The sequence below is a fragment of the Octodon degus genome, unplaced genomic scaffold (genome assembly GCF_000260255.1).
Source record: "Octodon degus isolate 3935 unplaced genomic scaffold, OctDeg1.0 scaffold00053, whole genome shotgun sequence".
NCBI lineage: Eukaryota > Metazoa > Chordata > Mammalia > Rodentia > Octodontidae > Octodon > Octodon degus.
Genome location: NW_004524629.1, coordinates 753,698 through 764,138, shown reverse-complemented (window position 1 = coordinate 764,138; position 10,441 = coordinate 753,698). Strand labels below are relative to the sequence as shown.

General features: G+C 42.9%; 1 protein-coding gene across 3 annotated transcripts in view; it reads left to right on the top strand.

Moving 5' to 3' along the window:
• Trmt9b (tRNA methyltransferase 9B (putative)) overlaps positions 1-10,441 on the top strand; it is a 75,944-nt gene that overhangs the window by 319 nt on the left and 65,184 nt on the right. Inside the window, exon 1 of one of the 3 annotated variants that reach the window (XM_023717559.1) lies at positions 93-514. The exons of the other annotated variants lie outside the window; for them this stretch is intronic. The gene's annotated coding sequence lies outside the window, so the exon portion shown is untranslated. Of the gene's footprint in view, positions 1-92; positions 515-10,441 lie in introns of those variants that run through there. 3 annotated transcript variants of the gene reach the window in all.

Sequence of the window (10,441 nt, the reverse complement as noted above, 5' to 3'; positions counted from 1 at the left end):
CTGGGCGCGGGCGGCCTCGGGCCTCGCCGCAAGTTCTCGCCGGATCCCCGCGCGCCCCCGCAGCCCGCGCGCTCTCGCGCCCTCCGTCTGTTTTTGTTTTGTGTGTTTTTTTTTTCCCCTCTCCGTTTCTTTCTCACGCTCCAAATCAGGTCAAGGGGTGGAAGTTACACCAGGTGCAGCCCGGGGCGCTGAGGCGAAAGCGCTCTCTGCCCCAGCTCTGGGAAGGCGTTTTTAACTATTCGGTTGCTTAGCGCTTCCCGCCCCTCACCGTGCAGAAAGCGCGGCGACCCGGGCGCCCCCGGCGGTCTGCGCACAGAGGGCAGGCGCGGCTTTTCGGCCCCAGGTCTGCTGGCCCCGTGCTGTGGGGAGAGACCGGGCGCGACAGGTCGCCTCGCGTGCCCCAGTGCCCGCGCCTGGGGTCCGACCGCCCGGGTGAGATTCCTGCTCCCCCTCGGCCCTTCCCGTCGCCTTGGGTGACGCGTTTACCTTGCAAACTTGGACACGACCAAAACAGGTGAGCTTTCGGTGCGGCAAGGGCTTGCGGGTGCACTTCAAATCCGGGTCGCTGAGGACCCTTCAGAGCCGGGGCCCAGCGGCTACGGTTAGTGGCGTAAAGATGAACGTGAATTTTATCTTCGTCCGGTGCACGTGTATATTTCTCTTTAGAAGCGACGGGTTGGGAATTGATTTTTTAGTTGAAGGATGCACCAAGCTAAGGTAATTCGAAGCAAGAAAGTTTTCAAAACTGAAGATGAAAATACTGTTTTTTAGAAGGACTGCCAAAACAGGATGGTGAGATTTGTTGTACTATTACTTGCTGTGCGTCTTTTTATATTACTTGGGTTCTCCGTGACAAATGGTACAAGCATGTTATAGTTTCTGGAGAAAGAGGGGAAGGCTGCTGATAGCTATGGGCAGAGCTTTATATTAGTTGGTGTGGATGAACTTAAATGGACATTGGGAATTTTGTGGAGGGGAACGCTAGAGATGAAAATTATTGCTAACATTAAGGATAACGATTGACATTTAAGCCCCCGTTTCAGCAGCTGAAGTACTGTTATTTATGTGCCTTGCTTTATCTTCCTCGCTACAGAATGGTTAATTTGTTTTGAAGTTTAGCCAAGGGAGTGCTGTAGGTTTTTCTGTCCTTGGTGCCTGGCTGAAAATGCAGCGTAAACAACTCCACCGCTGAGCATGGTGACCTAGAGATGCTCAGAGGGGCAGATAGCTTGAGAGGCCAGCACGCTCCCGCGCCTTGGATCGCAGGCCATTTCTTAGGAGAGACCTTGACAGGTTGGCGAGCACCTCCTCTGCAAGGAAAACTGCTCCAGAGAACCTCTGCATCTGACAAAGGAACTCTTTATAGATGCTTTCCTAATTCAAAACAAATTGTATTTCCGGAAAGATTCAATTACTTGTCATGCTGTTCTTTGGAAATAATTTGTCCTTCTCTGCATGTATTTTAATAGAATTAAAGCACTGAGGAAGTTCAGAGGCTTTAATAGAACTTTACTTAGCAGAAGGATGGTGACGCTGAACATGCTTTGTTTCTATACTTAACTAATTCTACCTCTCCATTTTGGGGAGACGGTGCCTGGTAAAACTCAGGTCTCTATCTGTTGAAGTTTATTTTCTAAAACCAAAATCTCTCTTGAGATTGGGAGCACTGTACAGAAGAGGTGTTAATCAGACATTACCCATAGTGTTTCTGAGAGATGGATATGTAAATAGTTCAGTATATTTTACTTGAAAGAACAGAGAATTAATCTTCAAAAATTGAAGCATGTCATGGCGAAGGCTCTGTCATTGCTTTGAAGACGACAAAGGCCAGACACGCATAGCAATGCACAGCAAGCAAGTATGGAGAGAAAAGTGAAACTGAATCCTTGTATTTACTGCATGTTGATATGCTGATTTTTATTTTTAAATAGGAACTGAGTGGAAACTCATTGCAATTAGCCTGTGGTATAATGGTGTTAAATTAGGCTATGAGACACTTGTCTGTATAGTCTTGTTTTTACTCATAGATACGTGAGGAAGTATTCTGAAAAAGGATATCATGGAAGTGTTAATATAACTGGAGAACTTAAGGACAGATCAAAGGAACTAGGTACTGAGGCTGATCCCAACATGCTTTGGTCCCTGGTAAGCCTGAAAGAATAGTGATGCCAACTGGCCAATGGAATGTCCTTCAGCTTTTCGAGTCTCTTTTTTTAATGGCCTAAGAAGAGACACTACATAAAGCCCTTAGCTAAGAGGTGTTCATGAGGGTTAATGGCATTCATTTTGGGTACTTTCTTCTCATTCAGAGAAACTTGAACCACTCCAGGAAAGCATGTTGAGCGAGATAAACTGAAGTGAAGCCCAGCTCAGAGCCATGTCCCCAGATGAGATGTAGGGATAATGGTACTTCCTTAGGTGAGGAGTGAATGGAATCATGGGTGTAAAATGCTGGGTGCGCTTTTGGCATATTGTGAGCAGGCATAAGGAGTGGTTATAACAGGTCTTGGAAGTATGTTAACTTACTGTGGTCCTCAGGGGGCTGCAGAGGGGCTGATGCGTAATTGTTTCTTGAATTAAACATTTGAGTAAATGGGTCAGCCCTGATCCTCTAGTATTCAGTGCGGGAGCTTGAAGCCAACACTGTCACAGTTGCCTCTCCTCCGCCCTGGCCAGGTCTTAGACTTATCTAGGTTAAAGAGGCCACCTGTGGTTATTTTTGGAGAGAACGGTGGGGCAGATGGTAGAGGGAGGGAGAGGCCGGCCATCTCCTTGACTGATCACCAAAAAGCAAACTATTCAGCCTGCCTGATTGGCAACTTTCAAAAAAAAAAAAACAATAAAATAAAATAGATTTTAAGCATCTTTATCTAGTTTCTGCTAATATATTTTGAAATATAGTCCTGATAATGTCATAGTAATTTGTGGAGTTACACAAGATGGAGAATAGCCCTCATGATTTAGAAGCAGAGCACAGTGGTCGGGCTTTGGGAAGGAGACAGCAGTTCCGTTCACTCAGCTTTTCAGGATCTCCGTTCCAAGGCATATGAGGCGCTAAAAGCCAGAAAAACAGTCCTGGCCCTTTTTCTTACAGAATTCCCGTCCATTGGTAATAAGCAGGAAAACCTGTAATTAAGCCTGTGTTAAGGTGTATAGGAAAAATGTCAAGGTCTGTGTGCATAAACTCAAAACTTCATGTTGAAACTTAGTCCCCAAATCATGTCGATGGTGTCTGGCGGCGGGGCCTTGGATAGCAAGTTAGGTTTCACAAGTTCATAAGTGTGGGCCTCATAACTGTGTCAGTGGCTTCTTGAGAAGAACAGAGACCCAGTTTAGCAAAGTCACTCTGTCTTACCCAGTGACTCCCTATGCCTCCCCAGCGCTGACTCTCCACAGTGTTCCTAGGAACGGGTCCTTCCCCAGTGCTGAGTGGCAGACGCTGGCACGGTGTTCCAGCCTTTGCAGCCCCTAGAAGTGGTGGATAAATAAATGTCTGCTCCTTATAAATCGTCTGGTCTGTCTGTAGTATTCAGGTTTAGCAACTACAAGTGGACAAAGGCAGAAACAGAATTTGACTTGGGAAAAGAAGGCGATCAAGACTGCTTGCTTAACAAAGTGATGTGAAGGAAGAGCATTTAATGCAGAGTGGAGTTGCACGGGTGGTTGTGCGTGTGTCTATGGGCATGTGGGTCTTTAGGGGAAGACAGTGGGAAGGACTGGAGTCATTGGAAAGGAAACAATACCCTGTACTAAATCCAAAAAGAAAGAAAAAATGAAGGAAGGAGAGAGGGAAGGAAGGAAGAAAGGAAGGAAGGAGAGAGGGAAGGAAGGAAGGAAAAAGAAAGGAAAGAAGGAAGAAAGGAAAGAAGGAGAAAGAAAAAAAGAAAGAAAGAAAGAAAGAAAGAAAGAAAGAAAGAAAGAAAGAAGAATGAAGGAAAGGAAAGAAGGAAGGAAAGAAAGAAGGGAAAGGAAACAATGCTGTGTCACTGAGGCTGAAGCAGCAGGCCTAAAACATGAGGTGTATTTTTCTTTTCTCTGGTGTAAAGCTTATAAGTAGAACTCTTGTTTTGTGTAAATGTCTTACTTTCGGCCTTTTCCCCCAGACAACTGAATTATAAGAAAGAAACTGCATTCTTATTTTAGCTGATCAGGATCTAAACCAATGTTTATCATAACTGATTAATATATCATTACATTGCGTTAATTGTCTGACTTTAAAACCATATGGGGGGCATACAAATAACTCAGTGGATTAAAGTACCTGCAAGCAGGCTCAGGAGCCAGGGATTTGATACCATGGTCTGCCATGCTGGCCCTGCCCCTGGGACGCACTGAGATGACAATTGAGACTGGGTGTGGTGGCGTGCACCTGTAATCCCAGCTCTTGGGAGGCTGAAGGCAGGCAAATCACTATGAGTCCAATCTAGTAGTGAGACCCTGAATACCCTATAGACCCTTCCATAAAAACAAAAAATAAAAAAAACATATGGGGCTGGGAGGGGTAGTTAAGTAGTAGAGAACATATTTAGTATGTGCAAAGCCCTGGACCAACACCACACCACAACAAACAGACCCACAAGCAAGAATTTTGCATTACTGTAATTTCCTTTTTAAGATCTCACAGATTTTTGTTTAAAATTCATATTATATATAGTTCCAGCTGTCATTGTATCTCATTGTCATACATAAGTACATATGCATCCAGTTTGAGTCTCCAGAGTCGACAGAGCTGATTCTCTTTGCATTTCTCAAGGGAAGAGGCTCCTGGTCTCTGCTTGGGAAACCCCGAACCCAGGGCTTTGAAACTTGACACCTGCACTGCAGAGCAATGCAGGAAACAGCCTTATCATTGTTGCTGTGCTCTTCCAAGGTCTGTGAGGAACTTGACCTCTGATCCTCTTCTCCAAAGCCATGCTTTCACTTTTTGTTTTTATTTCCTATTAGTGCCCCTTTCTGGGGTGCCAGTTATTGGGACTCCTGCAGTGAGTCCCCAGCCTCCTGCCAAGCGTTATGATGCACAGTGGGAGGAGAGAGCAAGAGCAAAATACTGTGCAGGCAGGGATCTGAGATGACCAGTTATTCATGAGGAACACAAAGCCATGGGGTGGCCAGGACCTTGGTATTTATTGATTATATCTGAGTCAAGGACAATACTTGAAGGGCAGCAGGTGTTTCTGAGAGCAGTAATGGTGACTGTGGTCGTGGTGGGCAAGGAAGACAGGAGCCAATAAGGAAGCTGTCATTCCCCCAGGTACCTTATGGTCCTCAGCAGGCCTTATCTTGCCCTGTGAGTGTCACAGCTGTCATTAGCCTAGGGCTTCTAGCTATGACTAGAAAAGAGTGAGTGGGGAGTTTCCAGTTTGGCTCAAGGGCAGGACAAGAACAGGCTTTGGATGTCCTCTAGACACAATTTACAATTCGTTGTCCCCAATAGTCTCTTTTTCTAGGGATCTACCTGACTGTTCCACATTCTTCATAATTATGACTTCCTCTCACGCCCAGGCCCTAAAGGGTTTGGGTCTGGTTTGTGGCCTTCTTGTTCCTCATTGTGTCACTGTGGATGCCAGGGGGACACAAACTTCTGTGGTTCTGCTGAGGCATTCCAAGGTGTCTTATTGTACTGACTGCTCCAGGCTCTTCTATTTCTCCTATCAGCTTGCAGAGAAGGGGAACTTCCTGAGCTACTTAGACGGAACAGGACTCAGTGTGGGAGTGAGGTGCTTTCAAGAAGAGTTGGTTGCCCCTTAGAAAGAGAGGGAGTGATCTTGGCTGAGCCTCCTGGGGTGACTCCCTACCAGTTTGGCTGAATTGGCTCCAGGGTTGCTGCCCCATAGCTACAGGCTAACAGCTGGGAATCAAGCCACCTGCTGGAGCTGTTGACATCAAGAACACACCATTGGGCTGCGTTCCAGTGATCAGAGGAGCTGCTACAAAGTGCCTCTCCTCCACTCCAGGAAGCTACTGCCTGGATATCGCTATCAGCAACAAAAACAGGCTAGCAAACATCATCCTTGGATACTGCCTCTGTCCTCTTTCCTTGGTTACCTTCCACTTTCCTTGCTGTCCAGCTCATCTTACTGGAAGACCCTAATCTTTGCTGAGAACTCTAGGCACAAGAGGCTGGGACATGGTGATAGGCTTCTGGGCCCAGAAGGAAAGGCATACTCTCTTGAAGGACGTGTGCATCGGCATTGAGTGACAGCCATCATGTCTAACACGTATCTAAAAATATAACTCGTCAGATGCTTAGCTAGAATATTTAATTCAAAGCAGGTTGAGATAGACTTTGGCGGATATGTTGTAAAATAAAGGACCTAGCTGCTAAGCAATTACCCTTTCAAACAGATGGATATTATAGGTTCACAGTTGAAATTGCCAGAAAACGCATTATGCAAATAAACAAAAGTTGCCAAGCACCCATCTCTGCATGTCTGAATAGAAAAATATTCCTTGGTTTTGGGTTAGTAATCAAAGTAAAATATTATGAAAATTATTTTAAAAATGGTTTTCCAAGTCAGTGTCTCAGATTCCTCACCTATTTCAGGAGCCACAGTACAAAGGACAAGGACAGTACCGTCAGGAATGATAGTCCTTGGCCGGCTGATTGATTCGTGAAGTGAGTTATCTGTGTGCTTGCATTTTTGCTGAATCTTTTTTCCTGTAGTTCTCTTCGTAAAGATTACAAACATAGAAATGATGTGTTTATTGAAAATTAAGATAAGCATATGCTTGAATTTACTCACATCACTTATGTCAGACTTTGGTGCTTGTCTGGTTTTACAAACCATTAAAGTAGATATGGCGAGATCTCTTCTGTTCCTAAATATAAATTATCAGTGTGCGTGCGCTCAGAAATTGCATTAGTACCTCTAGGAATAATCTTGATTATTGAATAAAACCATATTTTATTTGTCTCTGATCCTTGGAGTTAGAAAATTAGAGAACAGCTTAAATAAATGGAATAATTTCATGCATTTATCAGTCCCCTGCATGTATTTTCTTAAAACTCCCTTTTATATCCCTGAAGTAATAGAGAACAATTCACATATTGTCCATCATAGATGATGAAAGAATTTGAATGAATAATTACAAATACTGTACATACTATAATATCATTATATTCTTCTGAAGCCAGCTTCACCAGTGATCTACCCCTGTATTCCTAGCAACCAAAAGTGAGCATGTCAAAATAAAAGTGCTCTTGTTTAACATCAAGCTATAAATGTAGCTTGATGTTTACGATTTTAGGCCCCCAACAAGCTGTTGTCTCTAAACTTAGTTATAATACCATGGAGTAACTGCATAATTGGAGAGAGAGAGAGAGAGAGAGACAGAGAGAGACAGAGAGAGACAGAGAGAGACAGAGAGACAGAGAGAGAGAGACAGAGAGAGAGATAGAGACAGATAGAGAGACAGAGACAGAGACAGAGAGATAGAGAGACAGAGACAGACAGAGACAGAGACAGAGAATATGAATGGGTATATCTATGTTAAAATAACATATGAATGACTTTCCTGGTTGGAGATTCTCTTCTTACCCCAGTTTTTCTCTTTCATTCATATTTGAGTAAACATTGGAGTCAAAACCTTAGATTTCTCTTCCTCTGGGTTATAAGGATGATAAATTTTTATGTTTTCCAGATACGTAGAACTTAATTGAAAATGGAGTTTTCTATGTAGCATAGAAAGGAAAAGAACATCTCTTCTTAGGTCATAGATGTACTAAATGGAAGGAGGGAGGGAGTAGAAAGTGGATGCATGAGTTTTTATACACTTTTGAAAGCAAAATCTCAGTACCCAGAAAGACTAGTATTTCAACATCTTTGAATGATTTTGTTTATTCATTGATTCAAGAAGTTGCTATTAAGAACCTCGTTTGTTCCACAGCTGCTACTAGGTACTGAAGGTACAGGCTCTCTCTGGGAAAGGCTATGCTCTGTTGGGTTGATAGCGATAAAGAATTATGATAGTCATGGTGCTCTTACCATGCATATGGAGAGCGGTGGCTCTCCCAAAAAGTGACGTATTCTCTCATGGTGCAGTGGAAGATGGAATGAATTAAAACAAACATCATTGTGACTTCTAAGAATACTTGCTGACAGTTTTACCAACAATAAAAAGGTAGCTAAGAGGCAAAAATAACAGCTGTCTTGGACCATGTCTTTCTGCTTCTGTTAACCCACGTAAATTAGAGTAAGTAAGCTGGTTGATAAGTGACTTGAGTGTTTGAAGAGATATGTTTGTAAGAAAAGAGGATTGTTTTTGTTACCATAATTAATGTTCACAAAGAAGTCAGAAATCATTAAAAAGTTTCAAGCCCTGTAACGTTTTAGTGCACATCAAATTTATAATTAGATAAATTGAAAAATATGCAGTTGCCATCGGAATGAGACATTTGCAGACTGGGCGTGGTGGCGCGTGCCTGTAATCCCAGTGCTTGGGAGGCTGAAGACAGGAGGATCACTGTGAGTCTGATCTGTGTAGTGAGACCCTGTAGACCCTTTACTAAATACATAAAACAAAGAAAAAGACACTTTCAGTGATGGCAGTGAGGTGATTTATGCAATTATGAAATAGATCTAAAGTGACCATGTGACTTGTTTCTTAAACCAAGACACTGTAGAGAGAGAGTGAAGCGAACACTATCAATCACCCTGGGAAAAGGAGACTAAATGAAAAGTCTCAGCAAAACTTGAATGACCAGGACTTGTGGTCACCCAAGAGTAAGGTACTAGTTGTGTAGCATGATTGCTGTTATGGCTTGTATCTAAAAGCATATATGGCTTATATCCTAAAGCTTGATGTGCTCATAGGTTGAAGTTTTTCAGAGCTGGCTGGATCTAGGATGTGTGATAGTGGGGTTAAGGTTGTGTGATACTAGATTAGTCTACTGATTGTAATTAACATAGTTCTGGGTGTGGATAATGAAAGCCCCACTGAGTGTGCATGACACCAATCAACAGACTTATAGCCTGGGTAGATTATAAAAGAGAGAGCGAAGCAGCTTTGCTTCTGCCACTTGCTACTTGCTGTCTTCTGCTTGCCTCACCATGGACTGTTTCTCATGCTGCCCTGCCTTGGAACCAGTTGACTATGGACTGAAACCTTTATAAACTGTGAGCTGAAATAAACCTATCTGCTTTAACTTGTGCATATGAAGCATTTTGTCTCAGCAACAAGAAAAACAAGACAGATGGAAAATAAAGGGAAAGGGAGGCTTGCTGCTTGCTGCCTTTTGCCTGCCCTACCATAGGCATCTCTCCTCTGCAGTGACCCTCTGTCGTGCCACCCTGCCTTGGAGCTAGACAATCATGGACTGAAACCTTTACACACCGGAGCTAAAATAAACTTTTCCTCCTTTAATTTGGGTCTTCAACATTTTGTCTCAGCAGTGAGAAAGTAATTAAGACAATTGAATTATCTTCAGTTTTTCTCATGTGATAAAATATGCAAAGCACTAACCTCAATATTGTTTTTTTCCTAAAAATGTGTTAAAAATGAAGAATATGAAAATATCTAATGATTTGCTATTGCTACAGGCATTATGCATTGACCGCAGATGCTACTAGAGCTGGCATCCAAATACCTGACTCTGAGTCAAGACACTGGCCTTCGGTAGCACAAAGAACCAGGAAATAGTACGAACTTAAGCAACAGAATGCTCTGTGTGAGCAAAAACATCTTTGCAACATACAGGACCTTGAAATCCTGGGAGGCAGAGAACAGAAACAGCCTCCAACTGAATTAGAAGCTTAGATGAAAGAAGACAGGCTCCAGCTGACAGTAGGCCTTCCAGGTAAAGAGAAAAATATTCTACCTCCGGGTGTAGCAATAGGTATCAGAATGCTGATGTCATAAATATTGGTGCTTCTGATCTCAGTTTAACTAGTCTCTTTATGGAAGTAGAGGCATTAAAACACAAATCTTCTTTGAAAATGAGAAAATCCATTTCCAATGGAGAGTTACATTCCTGGAAAGTAATGTTGACATATATTAAATAAATTGGGAATTAGCACATTTAAATGCTTTGCTCTGCTTCCTTTACCTCTCTGTAGCAATGTTGGCAGTCTGCAGGGTCAGCAGAAGAAATCCATTCATCTACAAAAGCAGCCTTACAGGAAATTGATACACTTTTTGACCTTAGTAATAACTGAACTTCAGAAATTATATCTGACAATCAGAAATGGCAGCTCAGAGCCAAATATTAAGAAGCTCTCGGAAAAGTGAGCCTGAAGTGAACTTCTCGCAGCCGCCCACAGTGAAGTGCTCTTAGGTCTCCTCTCATTACACCATGCTGCACCAGTAAAGCCTGAGAAGTTAATAAACAGATCCACAGAAAAGCTTGTTGATGAAAGTTTGCATAAGCTTTATGCACAGTGGCTGACACTTGAAGGCAACACAATGACCTGCAGTAGGTGAATGGATGAATAAATTCTGTTAT